At 52.2% G+C, this 19,458-nt stretch overlaps 1 pseudogene; it reads left to right on the top strand.

The window, feature by feature from the left end:
- LOC130262664 (zinc finger protein 665-like) overlaps window positions 1-12,212 on the top strand; it is a 214,411-nt pseudogene extending 202,199 nt beyond the window's left edge.
- The last annotated feature ends 7,246 nt before the right edge of the window (window positions 12,213-19,458 follow it).

The following is a 19,458-nucleotide window of genomic DNA, read 5'->3' as shown; positions in this document are numbered from 1 at the left end:
CATTCTCCAATCCACTGCAGTGCCTTAGGTGCTAAAGCTCCAGTTTCCACCTGTGCTCCAGATCCCAGCAGTGCCTCAGCAAACTCTGTAGAATTCAACATGTACCAGTCCAATGTCGGTTTCTCTATGGGCAGGTAAATTTCTGCTGGTTCTTGGCCTGTAACTTCTAAAATGCGCAATCGTCCTTTTCTAAGTAGCATAGCCAAATTTTCAATTTTTGTGGTTATTGTTTTCCTTGTTTGTAAAGGTGGTGATATCCATTCTAGTACCCTTGGCTCCCCCGTTTTCTTTTCTAGCTGAGTAAGTGCTCTTAATAAGTGTCTATTACTATGCCAGATGGTAAAATTTATTGGGCAACTAGGTTGTTTTCGGGATACAAATTTATTTGTTATACATTTTACAATTTGCTGTAGTGTCTTTTCTTGTTGCGGGGTAACGTGAACAGGGGTGCAAGGATCTGTTCCCTTTAACAACGGTTGCAAAGCTTGCAACAATGTATTTGGAATGCCTGTTATTGGCTTTAACCACTGTAGGTCTCCTAAAAGTTTTTGGGCTTTATGCAAGGTTGAAATCTTTATATTCAATAGTAATTTTTGTGGCTTAACCTTTTGTTTAGTTATAGTCTAACCAAGATATTTCTAAGGTTTTGATTGTTGTATTTTCTTTGGTGCCACAACTAGTGAAAAGTTTGCCAAGGTGGATTTAATGATTCCTATTTGTTCATTTGTAAATTTACAGTTTTGTGAAAACAAAATATCATCCATATAATGGTAAATTACTGTTCGTGGCATTTTCTGTCTTAGTGGTTGTAAAGCAGCATCTACATATAGTTGGCATAATGTAGGTGAATTACGCATTCTCTGTGGCAACACTGTTCATTTAAATTTTTTATTTGGCTCACCTCTGTTAATGGTTGGCAATGTAAATGCAAAACGTTTTGTGTTATTTGGATGCAAGGCGATGGTAAAAAAGCAGTCCTTAAGATTAATAATTAAAATGGGCCAATTTTCTGGTATCATGGCTGGGTTAGGAAGTCCTGGTTGTAGGGCTTTCATTGGTTCCATTTGGTTGTTTACAGCTTTCAAGTTATGTAAAAGTCGATATTTTCCTGATTTTTTTTTTTATTACAAAAATGGGTGTATTCCAGGGGCTTGTAGATAGTTTTAAATGTTTTTGTTGAAACTGTTTTTTTACCAACTGATGAGCTTGTTCAAGACTTTTCTTTTTTAATGGCCATTGCTTAACCATTACTGGTTCCTTGGTTGTCTAGGTGAGTGGAAGGGGGAAAGTCCAAGCAATGGCAGTTACCCCAAAGGGTACGCGTTTGTCAGCACTACACTCAGTTGGGAAAGTACATCACGGCCAATCAAACAGCAAACTGAAGGAGGTAACGGTACAATGGAAAAAACCATGTTGAGTTGTTGCCCATCTATGTGCAGCGTTACTGTTGGCGATTTTTTGGCCAAAGTATAACCTCTAACTCTAGTCACTGTCTGTGTAGATGCATAGGAAGGCCAGCGATTTGGCCATATTTTGGGACTAACAATACTTGTATCTGCTTTGGTGTCAAGTAGCGCTGAGACGAAAATTTTATTCCCTTGGAAGATAATTTTGACAGTTTTCTTTGGCCGATCCCTTAAATTTAAAGTTAGCAAAGTAAGTCCTGTTGACCCAAACCCGTCAGAATTTCGAGGAATTTTTGTTTTTGGAGTTAATTTAGCAGTTAACTGCGGTAGTGGTAGCAACTGAGCTATATGTTGACCTTTTTCTACTTTTAATGGTGGGTAAGGGGTGTAAGCTATAATTTGTATCTCTCTAGTATAATCCGCATTAATTACTTTAGGTAAAACAAAAAGTTTTAATATAGATGCTGATGATTGTCCCAAAAGCAAAGCTTCAAATGCTTGTCCATTAATTATTATGGGACTTTTAACTCCAGTTGGTATTTTGCTTGGCCGATTGGTATACAGGGTGACATTTATTGCTGCTGCTAGGTCCAAGCCGAGGGACCCTGCTGTTGCTGGTTGGAGACAGGCGGTGGCGCTGTTACTCTCCCTCTGGCCACTTGTGTCATAGCACGGCTGGACGCGCTTTGCTTGCAGTTTCCCGACTTACGGCGACAGGCAGCTGTATTGTGTGTGTCAGAGTGACAAGTTTGGCACCAAACTCCTGCTGCTCGGCACGCACGTTGGATATGACCCCTTTTTTTGCATTGATAACATTTGGCGGATGGGTAACTGTGCGGGGGATTGTTGTTAGTGACTGTGGAGGCCTGGAGAGGAGCAAGGGCAGCTAACACTTGAGACTGAGTAGCCTCTGCCTGTTTTTGTAAACCTGCTCCCAATTCCTTTATAGCATCAACTAAAAATGCCTGATTTCTTGTTGGCATCATAGAAGCTCGCTTTAGCAACTCTTTTATTCCCCAATTCCTTGGTAAAGTGGCTATAAGTCTCTGAATATTTGGATTGCTATTTTGTATTACACACTGTTTTATTAAATGAACTTTTATCCATTTTGGTGTTTTTGCCTTGTTAATTGCAGCTGCTATTTTATTAACAAAGGCACTAAATGTCTTATCTTGTCCTTGTTTTACTTCCATGTAAGCAGGCAAACCACTAGGCTCCTTAACCCTATTTAAAGCATTGTGGAACAATCTTATGGCCTCTTGGGCTTTATTTGCTCCTATCAACAACTGTGCTTTAGTCCTGAGAAAATTTTCTGTTCCCATTAATTCATCTATAGTTACTCCATGCAGTGGGTTACCCTGCTGACGCTGTGTAGCCACTGATTTTTGAACTAACGCTTGCCAATGTGCCCCAAATAGTATCAATTGATGCTCAGATAAAATCAACCGTGAGATACTCTTTAAATCATTTGGCAAAAGGACTTGTGTGTTAAATAGGTAATTTAACATTTGTCTTACGGGCTCGCTCTTAAATTCAAATTGACTCACTGTTTGTCTTAATTGCGCTAGCATTTTCTAATTTAAAGGATGGAAATCTGCTTGCATCCCTGCTGGGTTGCCTTGCTGGTCATATAAAGGAGTAAATGTTGCAGGCAATGCCATAAATCTAGAGGTAGGGACTACATTCCCATTCCTATCCAACACTGACTGTTGTGCCAAGCTTTTCCATGCCTCCCGTCTTTGCTGTGCCATTTCCTTCAACGAGTCACCTTCAGGACCCGGGATTGGATTTTGTATGCCATGTATCTGAGATGGGGGCCGTGGTTGTTTATCATCTTTACTTTGCACAAACTCTTGCTTCTCAAGTAAAGGAGCAGACGGTGTGGGTGAGTTGTCCTCTGAGTTAACACTACCATTCCCTGCTGTCCCAGCAATTGGAATTTGCACAGATCTTATTTCTGGGGCCAATGGTTGTCCTTTCTCAAGCCCGTAAGACAAATTTTTTTTATGTGCTTTAATAGCTTGCCTAGCTGCCCTTTTTTCTACTACTTTCTGCAACAAAGCATTATGTACTATTTTCCATATTTTACTCAGTTTCTTTGCTGTTTTATCACTATTTAACACAGCCTCCCATAGTTTATCACTAAGTTTATGCCATTTTGACAATTCATGTACTGTTTGCGGCACAACAAAACAACTCTTTGCATACCCCCATGCTAATAACCCTGGTAAGTTTTTTTTTAAATCAATTCCTTGAACATTGCACTGCTGTAGAGTACGAGTAAATAATTTATATGCCACTTGCCTATCCATCTCTGTTATCAGCGCTGTTGCAGCTCTCCAGGCTCGGGTGGCACGTATGGCCCAAAACCACCTTTATGGTCTTTGGGGGTGCCGTTTGTCTGGCAGATTTTTGCACCGTCCTGGCTGCGATCAGGACCCAACTCCTACTTTCTCCGCCGTGGCACGTCCTCCCCCGTTTTCTTTGTTGATGAGGAGGGCTACGTCGGGGTCACCATGTGACGGAGAAAGGGAGATTGCGGACACCAGATGGTCATCAGCAAGACTTGATTTATTGATAAAACAGTTCTGCTTTTATACACTTCTTAATTAGCTTCATACATATTACAAAAGCCAAGCTCATTATTGGTTATCTTCATCTTACATAAGTTAGTTTTGCAATATTCTGTTTTTAACTGCTTCTACATTTCTGTGGTTTGCTGTTATATGTCTGCGGTTTTCAGTTCTGTTTTAGTTCCTTTTTTTCTTGCTGCAATAAGCATTGTCACCACAACCCCCTTGTCACAAGGACCTTTGACCTTGGGCTATCCTTTGCTCTACTTAGACCATCCGCAGTAACTCTGCTTGACTATGTCCTCTCTCAGCTAACCAAGTTTGAACAATACTCTCCACAGAGGAAAATGCATTGGCAATGTCAATGGTGGCATTGGACTCCAACTCATACTGCAGCTCCAGCCCGCAGGTGAACGGGGAGGGGGAGCTCGCCCCAAATCCATCGTGGGGGGCTCTGGGAGGGTTTTATTTTGCGGTTAAGGGGATGTTCGGATGTTGCCGGAGCCCAAAGCCAAGCCAGGAATGGCCCTGGCGGGATCTTGGCGGCTACCGCGTGGCGATCGCCCGGTACCGGCGGGGAGGGGGTGATATCGGCTCTGGGGATCCCCGGCAGAGCTGGGGGGGAAAGGTGGCAGCCCCGGAGCGGGGAGAGTGCCCAGGGGCGATCCTGGAGCCGGGGGACCCCTGGCAGCCTGGAGGGGTGCGGGAGGTCGGTGCTGCGCGGGCTCCGGGCCCTCGAGGCTGAAAGGGGCGCTGACTTTTCCAGCTGCCCTCTGGTAGCACCACCATCAAACCCAACACGCTCAGCCCTTGTTTTCCCCCCAAACCAGGATTTCCCAAACCGTGGATGCATTGAGGAGGAGGAATAAGCTGTGAGGAAGATGTCGATGTCCCGGAAGCCGCAGGCAGGTGAGGAGGAAGTCAGTGCCCCTTTCCCCCTGTGTCCTGCTCCATCTCCCAGCCCAGCACGGCCCCGGCTGCAGCACAGCCCTGGGGGGATCTCCTTGGCCTTCCCTGTGGCACGGAGGCAAATCCCATCCTGTCCTTGTCCTTCCTCCCCCAGACAAGGAGCTGAGCACGGACAGCAGGGAGGACAAATCCCCGCGGCACAGCCCCGGGCAAGAGGCCGTTTGCAGCGGCTCCACGGCGCAGGAATGCAACGGGGAGGAAAAGCCCCACAGATCCCGCAGCAGGAGGGGCTGCAACGCACAGCCCGAGGATCCCAGCAGGAAAGAGCCAGCCCGGGCCGGGGAGGCGGCCGGAGCTCGGAGCTGGGGCTGCGTGAGCAGCTTCACCGTGGGGAGAAGCCCCACAAGTGCTCGCAACGTGGGAAGGGATTCAGGTGGAGATGGGAACTGACCAAACACCAGAGAGTCCACACAGGGGAACGGCCCTACGAGTGTGGGGAGTGTGGGAAGAGATTCAGCCAGAGCTCAAACCTGAATCTGCACTGGAGGATCCACACTGAGGAGAGACACTATGAGTGTGGGGAGTGTGGGCAGAGATTCAGCCGCAGCTCAGGCCTGTCTGTGCACCAGAAGAGCCACACTGGGGAGAGACCCTACGAGTGTGATAAATGCAGGAAGACCTTTCTGCAAAGAGCTTGTCTCCTCAAACACTATCGCACTCACACGCATGAGAGGCCTTAGAGGTGTCCTGATTGTGGGCAGGCCTTCAAGCACCGCTCCACTCTCATGATCCACCGTTGCATCCACACTGGGGAGAGACCCTATGAGTGTGGGGAGTGTGGGAAGAGATTCAGCCGCAGCTCAGGCCTGTCTGTGCACCAGAAGAGCCACACTGGGGAGAGGCACTACGAGTGTGATAAATGCAGAAAAAGGTTTCAGACCAGATCCAGTCTCCTCCTACACTATTGCACTCACAAGGATGAGAGGTCTTATGAGTGTCATGAATGTGGGAAGGGCTTCAAGCTCAACTCACACCTTGTCAACCACCGGCGCACCCACACTGGGGAGAGGCCCTACGAGTGTGATAAATGCAGGAAGAGGTTTCAGACCAGCTCCACTCTCCTCGAGCACTATTGCATTCACAAGGATGAGAGACCGTTCTGCTGCTCCAGCTGTGGGAAGGGCTTCAAGCAAAACTCTGCCCTTGTTGCCCACTGGCGCATCCACACTGGGGAGAGACCCTACGAGTGTGATAAATGCAGGAAGTGGTTTCCGAACAGCTCCGATCTCCTCAAGCACTATCGCACTCACAGTGATGAGAGGCCTTACGAGTGTTCTGACTGTGGGAAGGGCTTCAAGCACAGCTTCATCCTCATCCAGCATAAGCGCATCCACACCGGGGAGAGACCCTACGAGTGTCCTGAGTGTGGGAAGAGCTTCTCACTGAGCTGTAACTTGACCAGACACCAACGGAGTCTCCACTGAGAGAAGCCCTGCGAGAGCCCCGAGTGCAGGAAGAGCTTCGTGCGCTGCTCCAGCTCCATCCCCCAGGGCAGGATCCGCGCTGGATGATCCCCATTGACCCCCGGTGGGCAGAGCCCCGCTGAGCCCTGGTGCCACTGATCCCTGTTGGGAAGACACCTGGCTGGGGGCTCCACATCCTCCTGCCTCCCATCCCAGTCCAATTCCCATTCCCACTCTCCTTCCATCTCCCTGTCCCGTATTCTTTGCCCGGTTGTCGTTCCCATATTCCCAGTCCCATATTCCCTGTGTGTTGGGAAGGATAAGGATTTGACAGGAAGCTCTCACACATACGTACATACAATATTTCCATTTCTGTATTTCCAGTGCAGTTCCCAGATTCCAATTTCCATGCCCTGTCCCATCTACTAAATCCCCATCCCATATTGTCTCTCCAATTGCTATTTCCATATTCCATGTCCCATTCCCGTATTCCCATTCCCTGTTCCTCTTTCCATTCCCGATCCCATCACCCAGTCCCCATTTCTAGATGTGGGACTGGGGAAAACAGAAGCCTCTCTGAGTCCCTCCAAGAGAGGACAGAATGCAGGAATTAGAAACGGTTTGAGAAATGAAACTACATTATGCCACACAGACATGAAATAGAGGTCTGTGCTTTTGTTTCTAAGTAGAAATATTAATTTACATAGATATGAAGTAGAAATATAAATCTTAGTCTGAAGTAAGTAACAATATGTTTGAAGTGCCTTAAAAGTAAAAGCATTAGAATCTGGTGTGAAAAACAACATGCAGTGGGAGCTCAAGACCAGAGCTCTAGAGAGAATAAAAATATGTTAAGAAATTTTCCTGTATTCTTCAGATAGAACAAACAGGACCTGTGCACAAGTTAGATGTAAACACTTCTATTACAGAAGCCCAATTCTAACAGGTTTAGGAGAAATGCATCAGGTTCCTGTTTTTTGATCATTGGGAAATTTGTCAATAAAAATCCATGTCTTGGAGCCAGAGCTCTCTCTCGCTCCTCTCTCGTCGCTCTCCCTTCCTCCCCCACCATCATCATCACCACTACCAGCACGGGAGAGAAGAAGAAAAGGAAGATGATAGAAGAGAAGAAAGGTGTAAGATTCCATCTAAACGCCTCTCGCATGTTCTGCCCAACGACCCTCGACTGAGGCCTAAAGAACTGCAGTTTAAAGGCGCCGGCCAAGGGAAGAGAGGAATGCCAAGTGACTGTTCTCAGGTGGTGCCCATCCCAACCATGGCAGGTCTGCTCCCACAGGTGTGAGAACAATTAACTGGTCATGGTGTGCTGCTCCTACACAGGCGACTTGCTGCAGAACTGGTGACAAGGACTGTTGGTGTGCCTGGAGCTTGCCATGGTGCACTGCTACACAGGCTGTGTGCCTGGAGCTTGCCATGGTGCGCTGCTCCTGTGTGCCTGGAGCTTGCCATGGTGCACTGCTCCTGTGGGCCTGGAGCTTGCCATGGTGCACTGCTCCCACCCAGGCTACCTGCACAGAGTCCTGTCTCCACCTGCTTCTTGGAGCAACAATTTCCACATACAATATTCCATAAATCTCCCCACCTTTTGGCCAGTTGCCCGACACCATAGAAAAGACAATAAAAGACACCCTCAAACTAAAGACCCCCGAGATATCCCCAGATGGCAACGGACATCTATTGGCTGGTTCCACAAGGATTGTCTGTCCGTCTTGGTAGCTCTAATCCCAACCCCTCTCTCTCTGTGTCTCTGTCTGTCTCCCTCTTTCTCTCTGTCCCTCTATTGCATTTGGTTGGCACTAAATAAAAGTGCATCTTTTGCAAAAGTTAATTGTTTTTGTCCCCTGCTGTGTCTTTTGCGATTTGAGATCCCTATAAGAACCCACAAGGACTCCGCATGTGGTGTGCACCCTGACAAAAGGCCAGGGAGCATCTCCCTCTGGAGACTCTGCACCAGGCCGCAGCTCCGACCTCTTGCAGCAGAGAGCTGCTCCTGCTTCCATCGGGACTTTGTGGCAGAGATTGAACAGGGACTGGAGAGCCTTGAGCTCTTTGCCTTGGGAACCTGACGTGCCTTTACCAGAAACAACTTTACAGCAGCTGCTCTGCTCTTGGAAGATCTAAAGCCACAACAAATCCCCACAGCCGGTCCCATACCCGCTCCCTGTCCCCATTCCCGCTCCCTGTCCCCAATCCCGGTCCCTGTCCCCGTTCCCTGTCCCCATTCCCAGTCCCCGTTCCCTGTCCCCATTCTCGTTCCCGTTCCCTGTCCCCATTCCCGCTCCCTTTCCCCTCTAACCGGACGCCGCCGCCATCGCTCCGCTCCCCTCACGGCGCTCACGTGATCGCGGCAAACCCGCGCCGCTCCCGCCCACCAATCCCAGCGCGCGGTCGCTCCCTAATTTGCATAACCACGCCCTCCGGTCCCGCCCACCGCCAACTGCGGTCATTGCCGGGCGCTCTTTTCTCCCAGTTCCCTCCAAGCGCTCCCAGTAAGAGCGGCACTGGCAGGGAAAGCGCTCCCAGTTCCTGCCCGGGGCTCTCAGCATCGCTGCCGCTGCTCTCCGTGTCATTCCCAGCGCTCCCAGTATCACTCGCAGCGCCGCGCGGATCGCAGCCGCTCCGACACCGCCCGGGGCAAAGCGCGGCTGCTTTTGGGTGTCGGCACCTGCCCGGACCGGGCTGGGAGCGGAGGAGGAGCGGGAAGAACAGGAGGAGCGGGAAGAGGAGGAAGAGCAGCAGCGGGAGGAAGAGGAGCGACACGGGAGGAGAGACAGGAAGAGGAGAAGCGATTTTGGAACCAGGCGCTTCTGCCGCCCGCCCGCACAGAGCCGCAGCTTCCCCCGGGTGCGGCAGCATCGCCCCCCCCCCACCCAAAACCCGCAGGTGAGCGGAGAGGGGGATCTCGCCCCAAATCCATCGTGGGGGGCTCCGGGAGGGTTTTATTTTACGGTTCGGGGGTTGTTCGGATGTTGCCGGAGCCCAAAGCCGAGCCGGGAATGGCCCTGGCGGGATCTTGGCGGTGCCGCGTGGCGATCGCCCGGTAGCGGCGGGGAGGGGGCGATATCGGCTCTGGGGATCCCCGACAGAGCCGGGGGGGAAGGCGGGAGCCCCGGAGCGGGGAGAGCGCCCAGGGGCGATCCCGGAGCCAGGGGACCCCCGGCAGCCTGGAGGGGTGCGGGAGCTCGGTGCTGAGGCGGGCTCCGGGCCCCCGAGGCTGAAAGGGGCGCTGACTTCTCCAGCTGCCCTCGGGCAGCTCCACCATCAAACCCAACGCGTTTTCCCCCCAAACCAGGATTTCCCAAAGCTCGGCAGCGAGGAGGAGGAGGAGAAGGAGGCCATGAGGACGAGGTCGATGTCCCAGGAGCCGCAGGCAGGTGAGGAGGATGTCAGTGCCCCTTTCCCCTGTGTCCTGCTCCATCTCCCAGCCCAGCACAGCCCTTGGGGGATCTCCTTGCCCTTCCCTGTGGCACGGAGGCAAATCCCATCGTGTCCTTGTCCTTCCTCCCCCAGACAAGGAGCTGAGCACGGACAGCAGGGAGGACAAATCCCCGCGGCACAGCCCCGGGCAAGAGGCCGTTTGTAGCAGCTCCACGGCGCAGGAATGCAATGGGGAGGAAAAGCCCCGCAGATCCCGCAGCAGGAGGGGCTGCAAACGCACAGCCCGAGGATCCCAGCAGGAAAGAGCCAGCCCGGGCCGGGGAGGCGGCCGGAGCTCGGAGCTGGGGCTGCGTGAGAAGCCCCACAAGTGCTCGCAATGTGGGAAGGGATTCAGGTGGAAATCAGAACTCACTGAACACTGGAGAATCCACACAGGGGAACGGCCCTACGAGTGTGGGGCGTGTGGGAAGAGATTCAGGTTGTACTCAAAGAGGGCTGCACACCAGAGGATCCACACTGGGGAGACGCCGTACGAGTGTTTGGAGTGTGGGAAGAGATTCAGGTGGAGCACACAGCTGACTGTGCACCAGAGAACCCACACTGAAGAGAGGCCGTACGAGTGTGATAAATGCAGGAAGAGGTTTCAGACCAACACCTGTCTCGTCCTGCACTACCACACTCACAAGGATGAGAGGCCTTTTGAGTGTCCTGAGTGCGGGAAGTGCTTCAAGCTCAACTCACACCTTGCCAGGCACCGGCACACCCACAGTGGGGAGAGACCTTACGAGTGTGATAAATGCAGGAAGAGGTTTCAGACCAGCTCCAGTCTGCTCCTGCACTATCGCATTCACAGGGATGAGAGGCCTTATGAGTGTCCTGATTGTGAACAGGGATTCAAGCACAAGTCACACTTACTCAGCCACCGGCTCATCCACACTGGGGAGAGACCCTACGAATGTGATAAATGCAGGAAGACGTTTCGGACCAGCTCCCATCTCGTCAGACACCATCGCATCCACACAGATGAGAGGCCATTCCATTGCTCTGACTGCGGGAGGGGCTTCAAGTACAACTCCGCCCTCGTCAAGCACCGGCGCATCCACGCCGGGGAGCGACCCTACAAATGTCCTGAGTGTGGAAAGAGCTTCTCACACAGCTCTCATGTGACCAGACACCAACGGAGTCTCCACTGAGAGAAGCCCTGCGAGTGCCCCGAGTGTGGGAAGAGCTTCGTGCGCTGCTCCAGCTCCATCCCCCAGGGCAGGATCCGCGCTGGATGATCCCCAGTGACCCCCGGTGGGCAGAGCCCCGCTGAGCCCTGGTGCCGCTGATCCCTGTTGGGAAGACACCTGGCTGGGGGCTCCACATCCTCCTGGCTCCATCCCAGTCCAATTCCCATTCCCGCTCTCCTTCCCTCTCCCTGTCCCGTATTCTCTGCCTGGTTGTCGTTCCCGTATTCCCATTCCCATATTCCCTGTGTGTTGGGAAGGATAAGGATTTGACAGGAAGCTCTCACAGATATGTATGTACAACATTTCCATTTCCTATTCCCAATCCCATTCCCGTATTCCAATTTCCAATCCCTTTCCCATCTTCTAAGTCCCCATTCCATATTCTCTCTCCAATTGCTATTTCCGTATTCCCTGTCCCATTCCCACACTCCCATTCCCTGTTCCTGTTTCCATTCCCGATCCCATCTCCCCGTCCCCATTTCTAGATGTGGGACTGGGGAAAACAGAAGCCTCTCTGAGTCCCTCCAAGAGAGGACAGAATGCAGGAATTAGTAACGGTTTGAGAAATGAAACTACATTATGCCACACAGACATGAAATAGAGGTCTGTGCTTTTGTTTCTAAGTAGAAATATTAATTTACATAGATATGAGGTAGAAATATAAGTCTTAGTCTGAAGTAAGTAACAATATGTTTGAAGTGCCTTAAAAGTAAAAGCATTAGAATCTGGTGTGAAAAATAACCTGCAGTGAGAGCTCAAGACCAGAGCTCTAGAGAGAATAAAAATACAATAAGAATTTTGCTTGTATTCTTCAGATAGAACAAACACCACCTGTGCACAAGTTTGATGTTATCTTTTGTATTACAAAATCCCAATTCTAACAGGTTTAGGAGAAATGCATCAGGTTCCTGTTTTCTGATCATTGTGAAATTTGTCAATATAAATCTGTGTCTTGGAGCCAGAGCTCTCTCTCCCTCCTCTCTCATTGCTCTCCCTTCCTCCCCCACCACCATCATCACCACTACCAGCACGGGAGAGAAGAAGAAGAGGAAGAAGAAAAGAAGAGGAGAAGAAAGGCCAGGGAGCATCTGCCTCTGGAGACTCTGCACCAGGCCGCAGCTTGGACCTCTTGCAGCAGAGAGCTGCTCCTGCTTCCATCGGGACTTTGTGGCAGAGATTGAAGAGGGACTGGAGAGCCTTGGGCTCTTTGCCTTTGGAGCCTGACGTGCCTTTCCCACAAACAACTTTACAGCAGCCAACAGCTGCTCTGCTCTTGGCAGATCTAAAGCCACAACCAATCCCCACAGCCGGTCCCGGTCCTGCTCCCTGTTCCCATTCCCGGTCTCATTCCCGTTCCCTGTCCCCATTGCCATTCCCTGTCCCCATTGCCATTCCCTGTCCCCATTCCCGCTCCCTGTCTCCATTCCCGCTCCCTGTCTCCATTCCCGTTCCCTGTCCCCATCTCCATACCCTGTCCCCATTCCCGTTCCCAGTCCCCATTCCCGGTCTCTGCCGCCATTCCCTGTCCCCATTCCCTGTCCCCATTCTCGTTCCCGTTCCCTGTCCCCATTCCCGTCCCCATTCCCGTTCCCTGTCCCCATTCCCGCTCCCTTTCCCCTCCCACCGGACGCCGCCGCCATCGCTCTGTTCCCCTCACGGCGCTCACGTGATCGCGGCAACTCCGCGCCGCTCCCGCCCACCAATCCCAGCGCGCGGTCGCTCCCTAATTTGCATAACCACGCCCTCTGGCCCCGCCCACCGCCAGCTGCGGTCATGGCCGGGCGCTCTTTGCTCCCAGTTCCCTCCCAGCGCTCCCAGTAAGAGCGGCACTGGCAGGGAAAGCGCTCCCAGTTCCTGCCCGGGGCTCTCAGCATCGCTGACGCTGCTCTCGCTGTCATTCCCAGCGCTCCCAGTATCACTCGCAGCGCCGCGGGGGTCGCAGCCGCTCCGACACCGCCCGGGGCAAAGCGCGGCTGCTTTTGGGTGTCGGCACCTGCCCGGGCCGGGCTGGGAGCGGAGGAGGAGCGGGAAGAGGAGGAAGAGCAGCAGCGGGAGGAAGAGGAGGGACACGGGAGGAGCGGCAGGAAGAGCAGAAGCGATTTTGGAACCAGGCGCTTCTGCCGCCCACCCGCACAGAGCGCAGCTTCCCCCGGGTGCGGCAGCATCGCCCCCCCAAAAACCCGCAGGTGAGCGGAGAGGGGGATCTCGCCCCAAATCCATCGTGGGGGGCTCCGGGAGGGTTTTATTTTACGGTTCGGGGGTTGTTCGGATGTTGCCGGAGCCCAAAGCCGAGCCGGGAATGGCCCTGGCGGGATCTTGGCGGTGCCGCGTGGCGATCGCCCGGTAGCGGCGGGGAGGGGGCGATATCGGCTCTGGGGATCCCCGGCAGAGCCGGGGGGGGAAGGCGGGAGCCCCGGAGCGGGGAGAGCGCCCAGGGGCGATCCCGGAGCCGGGGAACCCCCGCAGCCTGGAGGGGTGCGGGAGCTCGGTGCTGAGCGGGCTCCGGGCCCCCGAGGCTGAAAGGGGCGCTGACTTCTCCAGCTGCCCTCGGGCAGCGCCACCATCAAACCCAACGCGCTCGGCCCTTGTTTTCTCCCCAAACCATCATTTCCCAAACCTTGGATGCATGGAGGAGGAGGAATAAGCCGCGAGGAAGATGTCGATGTCCCGGGAGCCGCAGGCAGGTGAGGAGGAAGTCAGTGCCCCTTTCCTCCTGTGTCCTGCTCCATCTCCCAGCCCCAGCACGGCCCCGGCTGCAGCACAGCCCTGGGGGGATCTCCTTGCCCTTCCCTGTGGCACGGAGGCAAATCCCATCGTGTCCTTGTCCTTCCTCCTCCAGACAAGGGGCTGAGCACGGACGGCAGGGAGGACAAATACCCGCGGCACAGCCTCGGGCAAGAGGCCGTTTGCAGCGGCTCCACGGCACAGGAATGCAACGGGGAGGAAAAGCCCCGCAGATCCCGCAGCAGGAGGGGCTGCAAACGCCCAGCCCGGGGATCCCAGCAGGAAAGAGCGAGCCCAGTCCAGGGAGGCGCTCAGAGCTCGGAGCTGGGGCTGCGTGAGCAGCTTCACCGTGGGGAGAAGCCCCACAAGTGCTCGCAGTGTGAGAAGATATTCAGGTGGAAAGCGGAGCTGATCAGACACCAGAGAATCCACACAGGGGAACGGACCTACAAGTGTGGGGAGGGTGGGAAGAGATTCAGCCAGACCTCAAGCCGGGCTGTGCACCAATAACAACACTGGAAAGAGGCCGTACGAGTGTGATCAATGCAGGAAGAGGTTTCAGACTGGCTTCAAGCTCCGCCAACACTATCGCACTCACACGGATGAGAGGCCTCATGAGTGTCCTGACTGTGGGCAGGGCTTCAAGCAGAGCTCTGCTCTCATCACCCACCGGTGCATCCACACTGGGGAGAGGCCCTACGAGTGTGATAAATGCAGGAAGAGGTTTCTGACCAGCTCTGATCTCCGCAGGCACTATTGCAGTCACAGGGATGAGAAGCCGTTCTGCTGCACCGATTGTGGGAAGGGCTTCAAGTCCAACTCTGCCCTCAACAACCACCGGCTCATCCACACTGGGGAGAGACCCTACGAGTGTGATAAATGCAGGAAGTGGTTTCTGAACAGCTCTCGTCTCGTCAGGCACTATCGCATTCATACGGATGAGAGGCCGTTCAGCTGCTCCGACTGCTAGAAGCGCTTTAGAGAAAGGTCACACCTCGTCACCCACCAGCGCATGCACACCAGGAAGAGACCCTACGAGAGTCCCGAGCATGGGAAGAGCTTCTCACACAGATCTCACTTGACCAAACACCAACGGAGTCTCCACTGAGAGAAGCCCTGCGAGTGCCCCAAGTGTGGGAAGAGCTTCTCACACAGATCTCACTTGACCAGACACCAACGGAGTCTCCACTGAGAGAAGCCCTGCGAGTGCCCCGAGTGCGGGAAGAGCTTCTTGCGCTGCTCCAGCTCCATCCCCCAGGGCAGGATCCGCGCTGGATGATCCCCAGTGACCCCCGGTGGGCAGAGCCCCGCTGAGCCCTGGTGCTGCTGATCCGTGTTGGGAAGACACCTGGCTGGGGGCTCCACATCCTTCTGCCTCCCATCCCAGTCCAATTCCCATTCCCGCTCTCCTTCTGTCTCCCTGTCCCATATTCTCTGCCTGGTTGTCGTTCCCGTATTCCCATTCCCATATTCCCTGTGTGTTGGGAAGGATAAGGATTTGACAGGAAGCTCTCACACATATGTACATACAACATTTCCATTTCTATATTTCCAGTGCAGTTCCCATATTCCTATTCCCAACCCATTCCCATATTCCAATTTCCAGTCCCTGTCCCATCTTCTAAATCCCTATCACATATTCTCTATCCAATTGCTATTTCCGTATTCTGTGTCCCGTTCCTATATTCCGATTTCCGGTTCCTCTTTTCGTTCCCATTACCATGTCCCTGTACCCATTCCTGGATATTGGAGTGTGGAACACAGAAGCCTCTCTGAGTCCCTCTGAGAGAGAACAGACTGCAGGAATTAAATTAAAAACCTTTTGAGAAATTAAACTACATTATGCCACACAGACATGCAATAGACGTCTGTGCATTTGTTTTAATTAAATAGAAATATTAGTTTGCATGGATATGTAGTAGAAGTATAAATCTTAGTTTGAAGTAGATAACAATATGAAGTGCCTTAAAAGTAAAAGCCTTAGAATCTGGTGTCAAAAATAACCTGCAGTGAAAACTCAAAACCACAGCTCTAGAGAAAATAAAACTATGTTAAGAACTTTTCCAATATTCTTCAGACAGAACAGACAGGCCATGTGCACTACTTAGATGTAAACTTCTGTATTACAGAACAATTCTAATAGATTCAGGAGAAATGTTTGGATTCCGGTTTTTTGATCATTGGGAAATTTGTCAATAAAAACCCGTGTATTGGAGCCAGAGCTCTCTTTCACTTCTCTCACGTTGCTCTCTCTTCCTCCCCACTATCATCATCATCACTACCAGCACGGGAGAGAAGACTAAGAGGAAGATGAGGAGGAAAAGAAGAGAAGAAGAAAGGCCAGGGAGCATCTGCCTCTGGAGACTCTGCACCAGGCCGCAGGTTTGACCTCTTGCAGCAGAGAGCTGCTCCTGCTTCCATCGGGACTTTGTGGCAGAAAGATTAAACAAGGACTTGAGATCCTTGGGCTCTTTGCCTTTGGAGCCTGACGTGCCTTTACCAGAAACAACTTTACAGCAGCTGCTCTGCTCTTGGAAGAACTAAAGCCAAAACCAATCCCCAAAGCCGGTCCCAGTCCCGGTCCCTGTCCCCATTCCCAGTCCCTGTCCTCATTCCAGGTCCCTGTCCGCATTCCCTGTCCCCATTGCCATTCCCTGTCCCCATTCCCGGTCTCTGTCCCCATTCCCATTCCTGTCCCCATCCCCATTCCCGGTCCCTGTCCCCTCTCACCAGACGCCACCGCCGTCGCTCCTGTGGGAGTCCAGAGTATTCCTCTGGCTTCCCTGGAAGGTTTAAGACCCCCCTGGTGCGTCCCCAAAGACCCTCGAATAAGACCCAGCTGTCTCAGGGGCTGGATTTAGCTGCTTGGAACAATTTACCAATATTGAGAGAAGAAATGCAAGCTGCAAAATAAATAGAGTGTAAATTAGACTGTTAGAATGTAGAATTAGCAGATTTCTAGAATGTTTGTGATAACGGACTCATGGCCAACATGGAGAATTGGGGGTGTGGATACCTCTTCCTCCTTTTCCGTGTCATCCATGCTGGGTGACATGCTGGCACTTTTAGATTGGATGAGGACAGAGCTGGACCATGTAACAAGATTGTATTGTATTGGGGGTCATTTGTAAATACCTTGTACATAATTTAGACTATAAAAGATAAATCCTGCCTCTACCAGGCAGATTCTGCCCTGGACGTCTGGCGAGCAGACCGCTGTTCGCTGGACAAAGCATTCCTGAGATAAGGAAGAATAAACAACCATGAAAACCTGTAAGAACAGCCTCCTGCAGTCTCTCATCGGCGGGCATCGGAAAGAGCTGGGTTCCAGACCACCTGCATGTCCACCTAAGGTGATCTCAGGTCTTAGGAGACACCTCAGGATGTGACATTCACCCTGGAAAAAGCTTATGCACAGCAGAGGGGGTGTCGTGGCCCACCAAGGGGTCCCCCCAAAGGTTCCCCCCAAAAGGGGACCCTGCACCAGAGCACTGCAGAATTATCCACAGTGCTGCAAGAGACAGTCTCAAACTGGACCCCTGCAGGGGAGGCACCTGGGTGTTTCCACCTGGCCAAATGTACATTAATCCACTGGATTCTGTGCTTTTCAGTGTAGTGGTGGGGGATCCTCACTACCAAGAATTCAAGATGGAGAGGAGCAATGAGCTGTGATTGGAACCCCCAGAAGGGTGATATATTTCTACCTAACACATCACTCTCTCCCTGTCCCCCCCAGGCCCCCTAGCACAACTCTTTTTCTAATTCTTTCTCTCTTTCTTTCTCTTTACCTCTTTTAATATTAAATAAAATATGTTAATTTTTTGGCACTAACGTCTAACCCTGTTTGGTTTTAATCACTTTTCTTGGGTGTATTTCAAACCTTTTTGAGTCCAACTAGTTTTATTCACAGAGGTTTCATTTATTTTGGTCTTCTGTGTTTAAACCAATTCATAACACCTCTCCAGGTCCCTCTGCAGAGCCCTCCTACCCTCTAGCAAATCCACACTCGCACCCAGTTTGGTGTCACCATGATTCCATGATGGCCTTAAGTGTCACAATGGTCTCCATGATCCCAGGAGGCTCCTTAGTGTCACAAAAGCCCCTTGGTTCCCCAACACCCTTGTGAGTCACAATGGCCCTTTGGTTCCATTGGGCCCCTCGGTTTCACAATGGCCCCTTGGCTCCCCAAGGCCCTGCAGAGTCACAATGGATCCTTGGTTCCATGAGGTCCCACAGTGCAGCAATGCTCTCCTTGGTTCTGCAGTGTCACCATGGCCCCTTGGTTATATGAGGCCTTGAAGTGTCTGTGGTTCCATGAGGCCTAACAGAATAACACTGGCCCCTTACTTCCCCAGGGCCCTGCCATGTCACAATCATCACAGAATTACAGAATTAATCAGGTTGGGAAAGATCTTTGAGAGCATCAAATCCAACCTGTGACCCAACACCATCTTGACACCCAGACCATGGCACTCAGTGACACATCCAGTCTTTCCTGAAACACCTCCAGGGATGGTGACTCACCCATCTCTCTGGGCAGCCCATCACCCTTTCTGTGAAGAATATTTTCTAATGTCCATCCCCCTGGATGTTTCCTAAACATCCCCTGGTGCAGATAAGGCTGTGTCCTCTCGTCCTCTCACTGTTTTGGGAAAAGAGCCTAACCCTCACCTGGCTGCACTCTCCTGTCAGGGAGTTATAGAGAGTGATGAGGTCTCCCCGAGGGTCCTCTTCTCCAGGATAAACATCCCCAGCTCCTTCAGCTGCTCCTCCCAGGACTTGTGTTCCAGATCCTCACAAACTTTCTTGCCCTGCTCTGGACACGCTTCAGCCCCTCCATGTCATTCCTAAATTGGGGGGCCCAAATCTGGGCACAGCACTTGAGGTGCTGCTCAACCAGTCCTGAGCACAGGAGAAGAATCACTGCCCTGGTCCTGCTGGCCACACCATTCCTGATCCAGCCCAGGTGCCACTGGCCTTCCTGGCCACCTGGACACACTGCTGGCTCATGTCCTGTCTGCTGTGCATCACTGTCCCCAGGTCCCTTTCTACCTGGCCACTCTCCTGCCATTCTGTCCACACCCTGGAGCACTGCAGGGGTTGTTGTGGCCAAAGTGCAGGACCTGGCACTTGGTCTTGTTAAACCTCTTGTTAAACCCTGTTGGATCTGGGCCCTGGATCCAGCCTGTCCAGGTCCCTCTGCAGAGCCCTCCTACCCTCCAGCAGATCCACACTCACACCCAGCTTGGTGACATCTGCACATTTGCTGATGCTGCACTCAATGCCCTCATCCAGATCATCAATGCAGATATTGAAATCCACACTGGCTGGCTCTAATCCCTCAGCCATCCTGCAGGTGCCCTGTGATGGCACTCAAGGTGATCTGTTCCATCACCCTGTTGGGCACTGAGGTCAGGCTGACAGGCCTGGAGTTCCCCAGATCCTCCTTCCAGCCCTTCTTGGGGATGGGCTCACATTGGCACCTCCAGTCCTCTGGGACCTCCCTGGTGAGCCAGGACTGATGGTAAATGATGGAGAGCAGCTTGGGGAGCTCATCCAGCAGCTCCCTCATCCCCCTACAATGAATCCTATCTGCTCCCAGAGACACCTGTGAGCATCTGAGTGGCTCAGCAGGTGCCCAGCTGCCTCCTCCTGGATTTCAGGGGCCTGTTCTGCTCCCTGTCCTCATCTACCAGCTCAGGAGAACCCTTGTCCAAAGGGCAAACCTGTCTTATTTTTGAAAAGTGAGGCA

The sequence above is a fragment of the Oenanthe melanoleuca genome, chromosome 25, assembly GCF_029582105.1.
Source record: "Oenanthe melanoleuca isolate GR-GAL-2019-014 chromosome 25, OMel1.0, whole genome shotgun sequence".
Taxonomy (NCBI): domain Eukaryota; kingdom Metazoa; phylum Chordata; class Aves; order Passeriformes; family Muscicapidae; genus Oenanthe; species Oenanthe melanoleuca.
This window is presented reverse-complemented; position numbering and strand designations above follow the sequence as displayed.